This window comes from Lissotriton vulgaris, chromosome 6 (genome assembly GCF_964263255.1).
Source record: "Lissotriton vulgaris chromosome 6, aLisVul1.2, whole genome shotgun sequence".
NCBI lineage: Eukaryota > Metazoa > Chordata > Amphibia > Caudata > Salamandridae > Lissotriton > Lissotriton vulgaris.
The window spans coordinates 382,080,903-382,100,530 of NC_141694.1; the positions used below are offsets into that span (position 1 = coordinate 382,080,903).

The 19,628-nt window shown below is 42.1% G+C and overlaps 1 protein-coding gene across 4 annotated transcripts in view; it reads left to right on the forward strand.

The window, feature by feature from the left end:
• The window catches only part of FBXO25 (F-box protein 25), an 809,765-nt gene that overhangs the window by 557,516 nt on the left and 232,621 nt on the right, over positions 1–19,628 (forward strand). The gene's annotated exons all lie outside the window — the stretch shown is intronic.

Here is a 19,628-nt window from a genome sequence, read left to right on the forward strand (position 1 = left end):
TGCCCTCTCATCTCCAGGATTCTCATGAATAATAAGAGATAACCATGCTGGCTAATCGTCATTGCTCCATGTTGGTCCCGCCAACACTGGTTAATGGAGTTCCTTCTGCTCTCGGAATCCAAGCCTAATCTCCTTCCAGTGACAACAACCCTATTGTCCATGAGCATGGGGCATATCCTCCATCCATATCCCCCCTCCCTTCAATTGCATGCATGGCTTATGAATTCAAGGATTTAGACATCCCTCAGGATTGCAGGGATGTTTTGTAAAGAGCAAGAGCTGATTCCACTAACAAAGTTTATAGATTGAAATGGAAGCGTTTTTGTTCTTGGTGCCTTCAAAACAAATCTCACTATCTTCTCTTATCTCCAGAGAAAATCTTGCCTTACCTTCTTTCTCTGGCCGGATCAGGACTGGTGCATGAATCTGTTAAGGATCACCTCTCTGTTATCTCTCAATACAGACGTTCTTCCAAATCTTCGTCCCTTTGTTCTTCTCATATAATCAAGCAATTCATGAAAGGATTATTCAGGACTTTTCCTCCCATTCGACCTCCTCTGCCGGGATGGCGTCTTAGCATAGTCCTTTCTCTGCTGATGAAGCCACAGTTTGAGCCTATTCACAAAGCAGAGCTCAAATTTATTTCTTGGAAATTTGCCTTACTTTTGCTTCTTATCTCAGCAAGGAGAGTGAGTGAAATTCAAGCCTTTAATATAAAAGACCCGATCTGCGCTTTACTGATGACTAGGTTCTCCTCAGAATGAATCCTAAATATATTGCGAAAGTTCCATTTCAATTTCACCTTAACAAAGCTGTAGTTCTCCACACAATTTTCCCAAATCCATCCTTACCAGCTGAGAAACTCTTCATTCTCTGGACATCAAATGATGTCTTAAGTTTTATTTGCAACGGACTAGAAAAATCTGGAAGACGGATGAGTTGATTGTCTTCCATGGGCCTAAAAAGCTGGTTGCTTCAGTCACTAAGATAACTATTGCTCGATGGATTGCAACAACTATCCAACTCTGCCATGTCAAAGTGGGTAAGCTGCTCAGACTCAAGTCCAATCGAGGGCGGTATCCTCCTCTGCTGCCCGATTTGGTGGCATCTAGTTACAGAGGATCTGCCATGCCGCAGCATGGAAGAAGATATATACTTTCATGCAGCATTATTGTTTGGATTTGGTAAACTGCAGCTATGCACCTGTAGGACAAGCAGTCTTATGTCATCTGTTCCAATAAGGTAAGCCTCTACTCATAGCGGTATGCCCTTTTTACTTAATATGTCGTTTCCATCATGTAGTTATATGGGGCGTCTTGGTTTTGAATGCTGAAAATTGTTACATGCTAATAATGCAAATATGTATTATATTGTTACAGGCCATCCTCTGAGGGTGCTTTTATTTTCTGCAATGTTCATCTGTACAACTGCTTTCTATTCTTCTTCAAGCATGTGAATCTATGAAATATCCAATGCTGAAGAAGAAAACAAGTCACTCACCTGTAACTACAGTTCTCCAGTATTGGTATCTTTCATAGATTCAAGTGCGACCCACCCTTCCTCCCCTGAGAGGCTTCCCTTATTTTCTCATGCATATGTTATCGCAGTTGTGCTTGAAAATCTGAGGAACTCGGCAGCCTTTCTTGGAAGTGTTCTACAGGGTGCGGTTGTCTTATTGGTTACTACTTATTTTGGTTCTTTTTACAAAAGAATATAGATAGACTATTGCAGTGATTATTCATTCCATTATAGCCTATGGTTCTGGTGTTTACTGTTTTATAATGATACCGTTGGACTCCCACTCCGACAATGGGGGTGATTCAAGCATGTGAATCTATGAAATATACCAATACTGGAGAACCGTAGTTACAAGGAAGTAACTCATTTTCTTACTGATGGTGGTTGCATTAGTATTGGAAGTATGAACATGATGCTTGTGGTCGTTTATTGGGAGCTTAAGCTCATTAGGGGTGTCTGCATGTTAATGGTGAACGTGCAGAAGCAGATTGGGGCTGTTACCCAGATATGCCCATGCTGATGACGATGTGAACAAGGTGTTGAAGCAATGACCAAAATGTGCAAATTGTGTGGGTATAAGTAGACAGTGCAGAGGATTGGAGGATGAGAAGGCACTGTAAAAAGTGCTAGAGTGTAAGCTCATGGTGCGCAGTGTGGTATTGAAGGATGTTATTAAAGTTTGACATGTTTGTGTGAGCATGGTCCCAGTGAGTGCAAGTAGGATGTGCTCTTGTGTTTGGCTGTGTAAAGTTGGTGTGCACAAGGTGCTGACGAATGTGAGCAAGATGTAGCTTCCCCCCCCACCCACCAACCCCACCTCCAAAAATAAATCTCTATTTCTGCCACCCCCTTTGGACTTTTGGACCACCTGGACCTTGAGCGGCTCCCACCCCCGCCCCCACCCCAACCCTTCCCTCTGGATTTTGCATTGCTTTCCAGGATTTTACTATGCTTGCCAAAACTTTGTCTTTGAACTGCTCCTCCTGCCAGAGCCTTCGCTGCTCCCCCTTAGGATGCGGCACTGCTCTCCCATGACACTGTGGTGCTCCCCCTGGAATGTTCTATTTAATTGGATTCTTTACTACACCCTGCTGATTCGACCTTGTATAGCCATGTATCCCTAATCCCTTAGGATTCAGTGTAGTCTGCCCCCTCCTCTTTGCATTGTGCCCTGGTCTGTAATTCGTCCTACAAACTCTCCCCATGCTGCTTTAATTCTCACCTTTACGCTTGTTGCTGCCAGTGGTGGCCGTCTCGGAACGCGGGTTGTGTTGGTTCACAAATAAAATGATGATAACAAAAGTAACTTCCCTTTTCCTTCGCCATTGCACTGCAGCACATCCCTCCTTCGTCCTCTTTCTCACGATCTACCGGAAGCACTCAGGCTTCTGGGGTCTCCCAGCCTGTCATGACATTGCAGGAGCAGTATCGTGATTGGCCTGAGCATCCTGTTTGTACGCTCGGCTGTTCCTGGGGAGGCTGGGCATGTTCTCCAAGGAGCTCGGCAACACAGCCCAATTGAGAACATGCGAAGTATGCATGACAGTTTAGCCGGCACTAAATTGCGAAGTATGCATGACAGTTTAGCCGGCACTAAATGGCCGGCCAAACTGTCATATGCACTTAAAGGAGGGCAAAACACTCCTCACTGTTCGGCATCACCGAGCTCAGCTCCGCCCCCACCTGGCTCTGAGCTCCAAAAGAAAAATAAAATGATAATTACGTTATGTTATTAGCATTTTCTTTTTCTTTTGTACACTGCTGAATTAGCAGTAGGGCGACACTCCTTCACCTTATCGGAGGAGCCACCACTGGGCCAGCTCACCAGGTCAGAACACCGGCCATGACCCTGTGCAGTGGCTGCATCCATCAAAATCTGAGCTATAAGCACCCTCGATCCCCGAACTCCTCCCCACACTCTCCACCCCTCCCAGGCCAAACCTCATGGACTCTGCTGGTTCCCATTCTGCGACAGGCCCTGTGCTGTTCTTTACCTCTTTGATTCGGCATACTCCCTGCCTCCTGGGTCCTGCACTTCACTCTCCATTTGGACGTTGCACTCCAACTCCTGCACCTAAGTCACGAGAATCGTGGCCGAAGTTCCCTATCCCCAGTTGGACTCCTTCCTTCATTGGATGCTGTACTGCATGCAGCTTTGACCCTGTGCTGCTCCGAGCCCATGACCCCTCTCAGTCCCTGCACTGCTTTATATGTCCTTTACAGCCATTCACTGCTTTCGCACAACTGATATACCATAAGTGTCAATTGTTTTAGCTTTTGTTGAGCGAAAATGTATTCCCTCATCAAACTTTACTAACATCTTATACAGGTATGAAACAATTAGCAGCAGTGAAACCTCCATTAAACTTGATTCGTGTTTGTAACCTTTTCTGTGTATGTGCAAGATGCAAACATACAAAATGATTGGCATTGTCATTTCATTTTCCAAGCGTAATAATATCAAAACTGTCATAGCACATGAACTGGGAGCCAAGCTTAAAGCAAGGTATAATGACTAGAGGTGGGCGAGCCAGCAAATTAACTGGGAGACCCGTCTGAAAGCAGAGCTAATGCTTTCAGAGTTAACAGGGAGAGTACGTGGGCGAGCCGAGCCTTGAAAATATTTGCATGCAAATCATGCACTAAACATTCTGCTGGAATAGATCAAGTGTTTTTAAAATTCGTGAATGTTCCATCTTATTACATCACATTGTATCTCTGCACTAGAAAGTACCTATTAATGTGAGGGCCTTATTTACAAAGGTAAACTTACACTTTTGATGTAAGTGTACTATTTTTTGCTAGTCGCAAACTATAAGTGTAGTTTTATGTGTAGTATCTTTATGCCTACGAACAACTGCGCACATAAAAAGGTAGGACTGTCTCTGCAGTCATAAAGATACTACATGTAAAACTACACTCGTAGTTTGTGAATAGCAAAAGAACAGTAAACTTACACCAAAAGTATAAGTTTACTTTTGTGACTAAGGCCCAGAGTTTTTAGGTCACGTGTCTAGCGTTGCATTGCTCGTGCAGCGCGAGACCTCTTGTACGGGCTTCAGAAAGCTGATCACACGCTCGTGCATGTGGTTTTGCTTTCGCACTCTGCCATTGGCTTTAGTGTTCTTTTAAAAAAAAAAAAATACAGCACGCAATTGGGCAAAGGCGGGCGCATGTACCGCCTTTGCTCCACCCATTCCCACTGATGTCTAGGACGCGCAGCAGCACGCGTTCGCCTCGCTGCCGCGCTTCCTTGCCCCTGCTCCTTTGTGGTGCTCGTGCACCACTGGTTAGCCTTGCAGCCGGCTTCTAGGAGTCCGTGCTGAAGAATGAACTGGTGATTTATGCTGGTGGTATGCAGCAGTCTCTACACGCATTAGACAAGCATGATCCCTCGCGCTGAAAAGACGGTGCAGCTCGAGCTCCGGCCCGCTTCCCTACCGCGTGCCTCCCCCATGCATTCCCATTCAGCGAGTTTCCTGCAAAAGTCAACTTTGACAGCATAGATGAATGCCTGGCTACTCACTGACAGGAACGTCCCAATCCCCTATTACTAATCGGGCTGTCAAACGCTATGTCAGAATGCACAGCTTTCAGTCTCCTGTAATTCGAGCGCCGGGCTGCGATCTTCGATCCTCAGGTTTCCGGGCACAAGCAGCCTTGCAGCAAACATGATTTCCTATCAAGTCTCGCAAAGTTAGGCCCAAGGCTATTTAATGCATCAAAATTCATGAGTTGTGGTTTTAAGGATCAGCAAATCCACAGTTTTTTTTCCTACCCGCTGTTAGAATTCTTCAACCGTGCCCGCTTATTAAATAATAATACACAGCAGAGCCGTGTGCCACGTTTTACAACAGCAGTAATGAAAAGGTTGTCCTGAGCACAAAGATCAACTGTTATTGTGACAGTAATCATGCAGTGTGACCTAGTGTGGCAGTAATCGCGCCTCATCAGTTATTGTGCATGCCATCAGCTGTTTCAGAAACTGTCTGTGGAGGAAATAATGCCCCATCATATGTTAACATGTCTGTAAACCTGGCACACCAATTATTGTATACTTGAGAAGAGTGGATCAGCACACCTTGTGTCTACTAATTGAAAATAAACTTATGTTGCACCTTTGAAAAAATGTTTGCGTGCTGCTCTAGTGTTTAGGGAGTGTGCCCAACTCTCTATGTAAGCAAATGTGTGATTCAGAGACCGAGGGAAACCTGGGTCTACTAGAGGCACAGCTCATGGGCCGAAGGCCTTACAAAAATTAAGAACACGGATCCTAGTCTTAATGCTGTATTAACAAAGCACATTTATTATCAGCTTTTAAATCATCATCATAATCTTATACCCAAAGATGTATCATTGAACAATTAAACATTGCAAGTACCTAAATGATTAAAAATATTCTTGTTTCATATTTCCAAGTCAAGTCTTTGTAGCACCATATTGTAAATGAATACAAAGCATTTCTATACACAAAAAATTGCTAAACAGCGTTCCAATGCATTTCGGGTTGCAATATCAACCCTTCATCAGGGGATTAATAATGTGTAAATCGTGATGCAAGTGGTCTTTAAAATTTCGGCGTCCTGTTGTGCAGATCCTACGGGATCTAAAAGACAGCAAACAAGAGGAAACTGTATCCAGTACTGACTTATGTAATACCATGTTCAAATCACACAGAACTTAGGAGTGCCACTGAGAAAACATCCCATGGAGAGAAAAACTTATAATTTAACCAGTTACATGTGCCCCCTTCAAAACACAAACCAATCGTGCAGCCTTTAAAAAAGAGAACCCGAGGTGCTCTCTGAGAGTTCAGTGTGAGAAATTCAGAATTGAATAAACAGGAGTTAGAGCTCCTAACTGTGGTACAAGGTGGTGATGGTGAAAAGAGTCCAATGTTGAGAACTAGCCTCAAACATATAGCCCATGAAGTGCAAATGTTATCTAAAAGTAACATACTCGTTCTGTCACTTATAGGTAATCTGGGTCGTCTTGGGCCACATATATAATATGGGCTCGAGTGTTGGTCTGAGCCTGTCGGAAGAATAACTTAGAATGAGTGGCCCGGAGATTTAAAAAGAACAACGAACACCGTGCAAGTGAGAGAAGTATCTCGCTTACCGCCTGAGTCGGCAGAAGACCAGACCGCTTTACGCTGCTTTCTGTAACAGTAACGTGTAGCACAAATATAACACCCAAAGAAATGAAAACGTCTTCTAAGTCAAAACAGTCGGACACAAGTCCGTACACCCACCTGAAACGGTACACGCCCGCGCTGTGTATTCCCGATAGACGCGAGTCCGCCCATCTAGTCACGTGGTGCGGAACTTGCCCGTGTGTTAAAGAAAGATGAAAAACGAAAAGAGGACTGTGTATCGAAATAAACAGACCTGAACTGAGTCCGCCATAGTAAAGAAATGTATCTGAGGCAAATCGAACCTGTGTATGAAAAATAAAAAATAAAAAATAAAAAAATATATATAAATATGTGTAGGGCATATTTAACATGTGAGAGAAAATGTCGAAGCTATATAAAAACGCCCTAAATACAAGGTGCCGATCGAATCTATCCAATGTGCTAAAAGAGTCCCTGAGGAAACATAAATGTGCCAGTGTTCTATCTCACCCCGAAAGGATTAAATTCCTACTGATGTAACAAAAGAAATGTTTAAAATTAAAGGGTGGTTAGTGTATGTTCTAAACTGAAAGTGTTACTGCGTGCAATATCATGCAACAAAAATGCGTTTGTGAATCAGCTAATAAGGGAAGGGTCTCAGTGTACTCCTTTACAATCTAAGGAAACATAGTGCTTTTAAAGAAAACATAACAATTCATAATGGGCATTGAGACCAGCTGGAAAAACAGTTCCCAACAATTTGATCCAATATGTCTCTCTCCTCGCTAGGAGAGTGTTGAATTCTATCCAAATAGTATCCCAACGGCTCATGGATGGATCCGCATCCCGCTACTATGGGTCGAAATGGTGGATGAGTTCGATGTTTATGCACCTTAGGTAGCATATAAAGTGCGGGAGCCTTTGGTGAAGGATTCAAAAGAAACTTTTTCGTGTTTTCATCGATGGTGCCAAATTCAAAGGCACTTTGCAAGAAGTCACCCAATGTTTTCAGTAGTTCATTGGTAGGATCTTGCTCCATAAGGAGATAGGTGTCTGCATCTTGTACATGATCACTCACGCTGTGATTATAGAAATCTGTGTCTAATATCACTAGAGCTCCCCCCTTGTCAGCCGGATGAAATGTGATTGTCGAATCCTGTCTCAATTTATTTAGAATCCTTCGCTCTTTTGAACTGAAGTTCTGGTGGTGTGGGGCTCCATATTTTATGCTTTCCAAATCTTTCTTCACCAAAGTTTCGAAAGTGTCAAGAGTCTTGTGTGAAATTGGTGAAAGAAATTTACTCTTGGGTCTAAATTTTTTCTGTTCTTCTGTCAGCTCATCAATGCTGGGATTGGTGGTAAAAAACCACCTGAGTCTCAACTTGCGCATAAATTTAAAAAGAGCCACTTCCGTCTCTAATGCGTTAGAGGAGTAGGACGGAACGAAGGATGTTCCTTTATTAAGTACTCGTGTCTCTTCTTCTGTAAGATGTTTAGACGAAATGTTAATAACCAGAGAGTTTACTTCTTCACATCCCTCTTTGGCCTTCCTTGCTCCTTTGGGGCCTTTGGTTTTTCCACGCCTAACGTTTCGTCTGGGCTTGCTGTAGTTTTGTCTGGAGGAATTTTGGATGTGGGGCCTCCCACTTAAAAAGGTACATTGCTTGTAGAGGCGGTGACTGTATTGTCTGTAGTTACCGTGGTAACGTGTACTGAAGAGGCAGGAGGCCTCTGTAGAGATAGGTCTTCATCTGGAACAATACTCTCTTCAGAGGACGTAGCACCAGGTTTTTTGAAAATCCTCCTCTGTGCATACTTTTCGGCCCACGTGTACACCTCGTCTAATTTATAATCAATCGTGTCCCGCCGTAACTTGCGTGTCTTTCTTTCATGCACCTCCTTTGCGTGGATATCTAAGGTTTTATTGATCTTTTCTAATACTTGGTTCCAATCTTCCTGTTCCATCCGTTGACTGATTTCATCCTTCAGTTTGTTGATGTCAAACATCAATTCTCCAAGTTGAGACGAAATTTCTTCAATAATGAGTAAAATAAGATCTATAGAACATTTGTTAAGAATTGCATTCCAGCGTGCCATGAATGATTTATTGAATTTGAACAACATGGGGCGAAGAGCAATCCTTAGGCCGCGGGGTATACGTCGAACTTTATGATATTCAATCAGAGTTGTGGCATGTAATCGTTGGTTTACCTCCTTTTTCATAAGGTATTCAAGTTGTTTTAGTTGCTGCGTTGTAGTGCCCGTGGATGCGCCATATTCTCTTACTTCTTTGACTAATGCATAAATTGTTTCAGCCTCTTCCGATGTATAGACATTCATTTCTGCCTGATTGGTAGTTAGGTTTGAAATGTCTTGCCAAGACATACTTATTGTGTGGATGCTGATCCACAGTGGGGCACTGTGGGTACTAAACGTATACTTGAGAAGAGTGGATCTGCACACCTTGTGTCTACTAATTGAAAATAAACTTATGTTGCACCTTTGAAAAAAAATTTGCGTGCTGCTCTAGTGTTTAGGGAGTGTGCCCAACTCCCTATATAAGCAAATGTGTGATTCAGAGACCGAGGGAAACCTGGGTCTACTAGAGGCACAGCTCATGGGCCGAAGGCCTTACAAAAATTAAGAACATGTATCCTAGTCTTAATGCTGTATTAACAAAGCACATTTATTATCAGCTTTTAAATCATCATCATAATCTTATACCCAAAGATGTATCATTGAACAATTAAACATTGCGAGTACATAAATGATTGAAAATATTCTTGTTTCATATTTCCAAGTCAAGTCTTTGTAGCACCATATTGTAAATGAATTCAAAGCATTTCTATACACAAAAAATTGCTAAACAGCGTCCCAATGCATTTCGGGTTGCAATATCAACCCTTCATCAGGGGATTAATAATGCGTAAATCGTGATGCAAGTTGTCTTTAAAATTTCGGCGTCCTGTTGTGCAGATCCTACGGGATCTAAAAGACAGCAAACAAGAGGAAACTGTATCCAGTACTGGCTTATGTAATACCATGTTCAAATCACACAGAACTTAGGAGTGCCACTGAGAAAACATCCCATGGAGAGAAAAACTTATCATTTAACCAGTTACATGTGCCCCCTTCAAAACACAAACCAATTGTGCAGCCTTAAAAAAAGGGAACCCGAGGTGCTCTCTGAGAGTGTAGTGTGAGAAATTCAGAATTGAATAAACAGGAGTTAGAGCTCCTAACTGTGGTACAAGGTGGTGCTGGTGAAAAGAGTCCAATGTTGAGAACTAGCCTCAAACATATAGCCCATGAAGTGCAAATGTTATCTAAAAGTAACATACTTGTTCTGTCACTTATAGGTAATCTGGGTCGTCTTGGGCCACATATATAATATGGGCTCGAGTGTTGGTCTGAGCCTGTCGGAAGAATAACTTAGAATGAGTGGCCCGGAGATTTAAAAAGAACAACGAACACCGTGCAAGTGAGAGAAGTATCTCGCTTACCGCCTGAGTCGGCAGAAGACCAGACCGCTTTCCGCTGCTTTCTGTAACAGTAACGTAACGTTGTTTCATATTTCCAAGTCAAGTCTTTGTAGCACCATATTGTGCAAAAACAATATTCTTGTTTCATATTTCCAAGTCAAGTCTTTGTAGCACCATATTGTAAATATGGTGCTACAAAGACTTGACTTGGAAATATGAAACAAGAATATTTTCAATCATTTATGTACTCGCAATGTTTAATTGTTCAATGATACATCTTTGGGTATAAGATTATGATGATGATTTAAAAGCTGATAATAAATGTGCTTTGTTAATACAGCATTAAGACTAGGATACATGTTCTTAATTTTTGTAAGGCCTTCGGCCCATGATCTGTGCCTCTAGTAGACCCAGGTTTCCCTCGGTCTCTAAATCACACATTTGCTTACATAGAGAGTTGGACACACTCCCTAAACACTAGAGCAGCACGCAAATTTTTTTTCAAAGGTGCAACATAAGTTTATTTTCAATTAGTAGACACAAGGTGTGCAGATCCACTCTTCTCAAGTATACGTTTAGTACCCACAGTGCCCCACTGTGGATCAGCACCCACACAATAAGTATGTCTTGGCAAGACATTTCAAACCTAACTACCAATCAGGCAGAAACGAAAGTCTATACATCGGAAGAGGCTGAAACAATTTATGCATTAGTCAAAGAAGTTAGAGAATATGGCGCATCCACGGGCACTACAACGCAGCAACTAAAACAACTTGAATACCTTATGAAAAAGGAGGTAAACCAACGATTACATGCCACAACTCTGATTGAATATCATAAAGTTCGACGTATACCCCGCGGCCTAAGGATTGCTCTTCGCCCCATGTTGTTCAAATTCAATAAATCATTCATGGCACGCTGGAATGCAATTCTTAACAAATGTTCTCTAGATCTTATTTTACTCATTATTGAAGAAATTTCATCTCAACTTGGAGAATTGATGTTTGACATCAACAAACTGAAGGATGAAATCAGTCAACGGATGGAACAGGAAGATTGGAACCAAGTATTAGAAAAGATCAATAAAACCTTAGATATCCACGCAAAGGAGGTGCATGAAAGAAAGACACGCAAGTTCCGGCGGGATACGATTGATTATAAATTAGACGAGGTGTACACGTGGGCCGAAAAGTATGCACAGAGGTGCTACGTCCTCTGAAGAGAGTATTGTTCCAGATGAAGACCTATCTCTACAGAGGCCTCCTGCCTCTTCAGTACACGTTACCACGGTAACTACAGACAATACAGTCACCGCCTCTACAAGCAATGTACCTTTTTTAGTGGGAGGCCCCACATCCAAAATTCCTCCAGACAAAACTACAGCAAGCCCAGACGAAACGTTAGGCATGGAAAAACCAAAGGCCCCAAAGGAGCAAGGAAGGCCAAAGAGGGATGTGAAGAAGTAAACACTCTGGTTATTAACATTTCGTCTAAACATCTTACAGAAAAAGAGACACGAGTACTTAATAAAGGAACATCCTTCGTTCCGTCCTACTCCTCTAACGCATTAGAGACGGAAGTGGCTCTTTTTAAATTTATGCGCAAGTTGAGACTCAGGTGGTTTTTTACCACCAATCCCAGCATTGATGAGCTGACAGAAGAACAGAAAAAATTTAGACCCAAGAGTAAATTTCTTTCACCAATTTCACACAAGACTCTTGACACTTTCGAAACTTTGGTGAAAAAAGATTTGGAAAGCATAAAATATGGAGCCCCACACCACCAGAACTTCAGTTCAAAAGAGCGAAGGATTCTAAATAAATTGAGACAGGATTCGACAATCACATTTCATCCGGCTGACAAGGGGGGAGCTCTAGTGATATTAGACACAGATTTCTATAATCACAGCGTGAGTGATCATGTACAAGATACAGACACCTATCTCCTTATGGAGCAAGATCCTACCAATGAACTACTGAAAACATTGGGTGACTTCTTGCAAAGTGCCTTTGAATTTGGCACCATCGATGAAAACACGAAAAAGTTTCTTTTGAATCCTTCACCAAAGGTTCCCGCACTTTATATGCTACCTAAGATGCATAAACATCGAACTCATCCACCATTTCGACCCATAGTAGCGGGATGCGGATCCATCCATGAGCCGTTGGGATACTATTTGGATAGAATTCAACACTCTCCTAGCGAGGAGAGAGACATATTGGATCAAATTGTTGGGAACTGTTTTTCCAGCTGGTCTCAATGACCATTATGAATTGTTATGTTTTCTTTAAAAGCACTATGTTTCCTTAGATTGTAAAGGAGTACACTGAGACCCTTCCCTTATTAGCTGATTCACAAACGCATTTTTGTTGCATGATATTGCACGCGGTAACACTTTCAGTTTAGAACATACACTAACCACCCTTTAATTTTAAACATTTCTTTTGTTACATCAGTAGGAATTTAATCCTTTCGGGGTGAGTTAGAACACTGGCACATTTATGTTTCCTCGGGGACTCTTTTAGCCCATTTGATAGATTTGATCAGCACCTTGTATTTAGGGCGTTTTTATATAGCTTCGACATTTTCTCTCACATGTTAAATATGCCCTACACATTTTTATATATATTTTTTTATTTTTTATTTTTTATTTTTCATACACAGGTTCGATTTGCCTCAGATACATTTCTTTACTATGGCGGACTCAGTTCAGGTCTGTTTATTTCGATACACAGTCCTCTTTTCGTTTTTCATCTTTCTTTAACACACGGGCGAGTTCCGCACCACGTGACTAGATGGGCGGACTCGCGTCTATCGGGAATACACAGCGCGAGCGTGTACCGTTTCAGGTGGGTGTACGGACTTGTGTCCGACTGTTTTGACTTAGAAGACGTTTTCATTTCTTTGGGTGTTATATTTGTGCTACACGTTACTGTTAGAGAAAGCAGCGTAAAGCGGTCTGGTCTTCTGCCGACTCAGGCGGTAAGCGAGATACTTCTCTCACTTGCACGGTGTTCGTTGTTCTTTTTAAATCTCCGGGCCACTCATTCTAAGTTATTCTTCCGACAGGCTCAGACCAACACTCGAGCCCATATTATATATGTGGCCCAAGACGACCCAGATTACCTATAAGTGACAGAACAAGTATGTTACTTTTAGATAACATTTGCACTTCATGGGCTATATGTTTGAGGCTAGTTCTCAACATTGGACTCTTTTCACCATCACCACCTTGTACCACAGTTAGGAGCTCTAACTCCTGTTTATTCAATTCTGAATTTCTTACACTGAACTCTCAGAGAGCACCTCGGGTTCCCTTTTTTTAAGGCTGCACGATTGGTTTGTGTTTTGAAGGGGGCACATGTAACTGGTTAAATGATAAGTTTTTCTCTCCATGGGATGTTTTCTCAGTGGCACTCCTAAGTTCTGTGTGATTTGAACATGGTATTACATAAGTCAGTACTGGATACAGTTTCCTCTTGTTTGCTGTCTTTTAGATCCCGTAGGATCTGCACAACAGGACGCCAAAATTTTAAAGACAACTTGCATCACGATTTACACATTATTAATCCCCTGATGAAGGGTTGATATTGCAACCCGAAATGCATTGGAACGCTGTTTAGCAATTTTTTGTGTATAGAAATGCTTTGAATTCATTTACAATATGGTGCTACAAAGACTTGACTTGGAAATATGAAACAAGAATATTTTCAATCATTTATGTACTCGCAATGTTTAATTGTTCAATGATATATCTTTGGGTATAAGATTATGATGATGATTTAAAAGCTGATAATAAATTTGCTTTGTTAATACAGCATTAAGACTAGGATACATGTTCTTAATATTTGTAAGGCCTTCGGCCCATGAGCTGTGCCTCTAGTAGACCCAGGTTTCCCTCGGTCTCTGAATCACACCAATTATTGTGCCAGTAATGCTACCCCATTAGTAATTTTACATGGAACAATGTCACAACAATAACAGTGCATGTTAAGTAGTTACTTCTGATTCGTTAACAGGCTTGTTAGTCCCTCCTTAGCAACGCTTTGTCTGCATTTGTAAACTCCCATCAGGAATGGACCTATTACTGTGTCCTTACTGTTTAGCTTGCATTAACCCTTCGGGTATTGATCAGTTTATCTAAGGAGCGCTTGTGGGATGCCAGCTTTAGTAATGGCAGCCACTTTTTTTGTTTTATTTGCAGGGGGCTATGCGCGCTTTCACTTTTACAATGGGGCCATACGCAGAGCCTGATCAATATCTTTTTTATACGCCCCCTCCCGGCACCACAGCTGTGTACATAGTATCTCTGTATGTTTGTTTTTTAACAACTGCACGGCGTGCTGCTGGATTTCTTTTGATTAATAGCGGGCACTCCCTTTCTTTTTGCCCTCAGCCTCCAGCTGGTTGGCTACATAGTAGATGCACATACATTGCGATGCCGCAGTTTATACTCGTGCTTACTCCGTTCTCTCCTGCTTGCACATCTGCAGAATGGCAGCTGCTGTCTCCGAGGGTTAGAAGATCACCTAACTGAGCGTCATCGACCTTAAGTCCGAGCTCTAGCGTCAGGGGCTGGACATCGCAGGAGTCAAGAACTTACTCATCTCTCACCTTAAACAGGTGAGGCACTGTTGCAATCCTTATGCACATTTTACAAAGGGTGAGGCCGTGCATTTGCCTCGAATAGCGGGACCATATGGGTTTTGTGAGAGTTGCAGGCCACGTGACTACTTTGTGTTGCGTTGTCTGTGGTGAAGGGGTTGTAGTCTGGATTTCCATTCAAGTCCAGTTGGTACTGGCAGTTTTGTTGAAGCCCTTTCACCCTCATGGTCTCTCAGGCATCACCGCCTCCACATGTGATGGCGCTGATCCTCAATGACAACCTCGTATCTCCCTCCCTTGAGTGCATAGACATTAAACAGGGAGGCAGTGCCAGCTGCCTAACCAGCGGCTTAAACTCCGGTATCTTCATTTTTGGCTAGTAAGTTCGCATTGGCCTAACTGTGTGCAATACGCCGACTGTGCCCGCTGCTAGTGAGGTGCAATGGACTTTCTATTCTTAGCCACGCTGCTGGGTTCACTCTCCGGCCAGATGCTATGGGATCGCGACTTTCTCGACTACTTAAAGCAATCAAATAGCAACAGTTGTCTAAAAGAACTGTCCCTCCGTCAATTGTGGCCCCTATTCAAAATGCTGCTTTTGAACTTGTTTTCTCCGGATTGTAAATGAGAGATGGTGCTTGGATTTGATTAGATTTGTTTTTATTGCCTTTAACCAAAGTGTCATTCTTACGTTACATTTGTCGCCATAATAACTGTGGCTTGTGTAAATGTATCTAACACTGATTCTAAAAAGGGTGCTGAGGGACTTCACTTGCAACTCTTACGTCTGTTTACATTGAGATTGATGTGGGTAATGTTTGTGCTTCTGAAAGGGGTTGGAAGCAATGCTACTTGAGCAGGCTGGCACTCCAGCGAGGCTGCAGCAGGCCTGCGAGAGGAGGCTGTTGTAGCATGATCTCAGATTTGAGAGAATAAATTCATCAGGTTAGCAAGAAATGCTATTATTTGTAGAGTTTGGAGAGGCAACAGTTGTTTCTGTGAAAGGCAAACGTCATGTCATACATTAACTTGGGATGCCGTACTAAACGTCAAGACAACATACTGTAACTTCATTTTGCCTTACACTGGTGCCACATAATCGCTAATGTAACATAGCATTCCTCCTAAACTTGGAGTAAGGTCAGCTAATATAACGGCTCCACAGGATTGTAAAGCAGGCCTTTTACTTATATCTCTTCATACACATTGGACTTACTTTTTTAATTTTATGGAACCATTATTTATGTTCATAAGCCAAATTCATTGGTTTTGCAACATTTCATAATGTCAGAGGTCATCTGTGGGCCAGATTGGCCCAATAGGGAATTTCACCGCCCCTAGTAAATGCCATAGTAAACATATACCTGATTAAAGAGTAAGGTAATAAGAAGATAGGCCATGCTTCATAAGATTCTTGCTTTTAAATATTAAAATCAGTTCCATTCTAGCCATTCTCCTATTTTATCCCAATCTGGCCGACATTAAACTGATAATTAAGCAAGAACCTTTTGGTTGCCGCTACCTGATACGAAGATTTAAGTATTACAATATTTGGATGATACAATCTTGTTAGATCAGACAGTCATACGGTTGCAGATATCTTTGGAGCCCATAGCCAGTAACTGTGAAATAAACAGTATCCAAATTATTCAGTCTAAAACTAAGAGTATTGTTTTGGTTTACTATTAAACAACAAGCATTTACCATGCAATAGGTCTCGTAATTGATAGTGTTTAAGCTATTAGGTTTGTAAATGACAATGCCTTTCATTTACATTTTAAAAACCAAAACATAAAAAAAGGTATTGTTGTTTACAATGCCAATAGCTCAAACTTGTGTAAATGCGAGACCTATTGCATTGCAAATGCTTGTTAAACCTGTACTGGGAGATAAATATTCCTGCTCCCGCCCTGATGACAGTTATTTGTGGACTAAGAGGCAAGTTAGTTATCATGTGTGGCCTAGGTTCATATTATAGATGTAACAACATTATAGGCTAATAAATCAAACTCAGTAGAGGTTTTATATAATGCACATTCCAAATTCTTGTTATTTGAAAATGCTCTGAAAGAATTATGAGCAAAAATGAGACTCAGTAAATTACAGAATTTATCTTGGGTGACACAAATTGATCAAGCAGGTAAACCTGATTGAGCACAGATTTTCCAGTTTTGTACTGTGCAATTCAAACGTTAACCCACTAGCTGTATATCTTTTTCTAATGTCAAAGATTAATGCTGGTCCTTCATTCTTGGTGGATGAGATTAGAGCATGACAGAACCCACATTTTATGTTTGGTAGTTTTATATAGCTCCAACTTTGCACAAAGACACAAGAGCACTTCCCAACAGACTGAATTACACCTTTTTTTCAGCTCAGGGATATTTGCTGGGATTTGAACCTGGTTCCGGAGGTTGCATGGACTGCAGCTATAGCCCCTGGTGACATCGCCTCATGTGAAAACTCAACCCTATTTGCCCTAGAGGTTTCAAGTGGACCTTGAGTTAACCAGAAGCGGGCTTCCGGTTCAAGCCTGGTTCAAAGTTTCAGGGACTCTCCCACCTCTAATTAGGACTCTGGTACATCACGACTGAATCTGTTCACATAGAGGTGAAAGAAGAACAGTGACAAGTTGTGGTTATAATAATTAGTGTTAATATTGATGTTCTTGTGATGGCCGCTGTAAGAATGTGGGTTATTGGTTTAAGGGGGGTGGAAGTGACCACAATTCTTGTCAGGGTGAACCACATTAAGATTCTAAATTTAACCTATGCTTTACACTCTGGTAGCTTGTCACAAAGCAGTCAGGCTTAACTTGGAGGCAATCTGTAAAGTATTTATTTATTCTGCACACAAGCAGTAATAAAGTGAAAACACAACACCAGAAAAATCCCAAACCAAGTTAGAAAAAGAGTACATTTTAATAAACTAAATGATATCAGATTTAAGTAGATATAGTGCCTAAAAGTGCAAAGAGCCACTCATGGTCATCTGGTTGTGTTGACTAGGGAAAAGGCACAAGTTTAGGCTGACTGTAATGGAGTGCGGACCTCATACAGAAACCAGGATAGTCACTTGGAAAAAGTTACCTTCTTAAAGTTCTGTGCAAATAGTTTCATTTGCAGTGGAGAAGGCCTCGAAAAGCAGGGAGAGCATTGTTGGTGGTTGTCTTCGTAAGTTCAAGAGCAGGGCTGTCATCGTGGATGGTCATTGCTATATAATGAAAATCTAGTCTGGCGTTGCAGGCGGTTGTTGCTCAAACTTCCCATTGGTGGTCACCATGGGCTGTCATTGCTGTAGGTCGAAATGCAGAGCTTGTGTTGCCATTCATCACTGGCGGTCGCTGTAGCACAAAGACTCGGGTTCACCGGAGCTTTGCGTTGGTAGTCAGCATGAAAATGCCCATTTGCTGTCATTAAGAGCTTAAATCTTCATGATTTCACCTTCCTTCACTGGAGGAGCTCATCTGATGCCAGCCAAGAGTCCGGGACCTAGGGACGCACCTCTTGGGGATCAGGAACACAGTCCAGCAGGGGCCAGCAGCTAGTGTAGTGCAGCAGGCCTGTTATGTCCCAGTAGCTCAGACAGGTGGTCAGCCAACTGACCCTTGGAGTCACTCAGGTTAACATGCGATGAAGGTAAGCAGGTTCTTTCTCAGAGAGCAGGACATGCCTCAAGCAGCAGGGCAGCCTTTGGAGCTTAAGGTAGTCTTCTGGTGGTAGCAGGGCACTTCTCTGGAGAACAAGGCAGACCTTCTTTTGTAATGTCCTCAGTTCAAGGAGTGTACTGTAGAGTGGCTCTGGAGGTTGAATATTTATACCTGGTGAAGTGCGGGTATTCCCTATACTATCTCCACTTCTGGAAAGTTCTTCCTTACCCCTGTCAAGGTTTTAAGAAGTCACTGTGACAAAAGACTAGTGTCAGGTTCTTTTGTGTGTGCTAAAGGCAAACCCTTTGAATTGTAAGTGGGGCAAAGCACAGCTCTGCCCCCAGCCATCCTGACAGGATAGCATACCCTGGCCATATCTAGTCCCCTTTTGTCTCCATATTTAGAAGGAATACACAAACTCCAATAGTAGAGCAATCCACAGTCATATGACCCAGTGTACTGGCAGAAGGCACATATGTTTAGGACAAGAAAAAGCCAGCTTTCTAAAATTGGAATTTTCCACATTGCGAGGTAAAACCTCACTTTACAATGACAGAGAATTTTAAATTGCTATTCATTTAAGTGTAAACACCATATCACTATCTGCTTACTACCCACAATTAGCACTTATTAAATTAAATAAGCTAACCTAATGTTAGTCAATGAAAGAGAGATGTCTTACAACAGTAAAGAATTACTTTGGGAGTTTTTCCCTGCTAAGGCATGTAAAACTTAGACCCGCATGTCCTACTTTTTAAATGCAGTGCACCTTGCCTTATGAGCATTTAAGGCCTACCTTAGGGGTGACTTCAATGTATGAAAAAAGGAAGGTTTAGGCACATGGGAAACTGTTTAATTTGCTAGGTTGAAATCACAGTTTAAACATACAGGCTGCAGTGGCAAACGTGAGGCAAGTTTTTAAAAGCTACTTCAGTGGGTGGCACAATAAGTGCTTCAGGTCCAGGTAGCAGTTAATTTACAGGCCCTAGGTACCATTTACTTGGAATGTGTAAGCAAATTGAATGTACCAATCAGGTAGCATGTTCTAAGGAGAGAGGGCAAGCACACTAGCGCTGAGTCCAAACAGCAACAAAACCTAGTTCACCAACAGAAGGCAAACATCTGGGGAAGACCGTGCAAAAAGGGCCATGTGCTTCAGTCTCTGATTCCGTGGAAGAATGTTTGCACTGTGAACAACTGGTCTATAAATATTGAAATGATTTTTAGCACTTCATATGCTCAGTCACATTTCACTGTA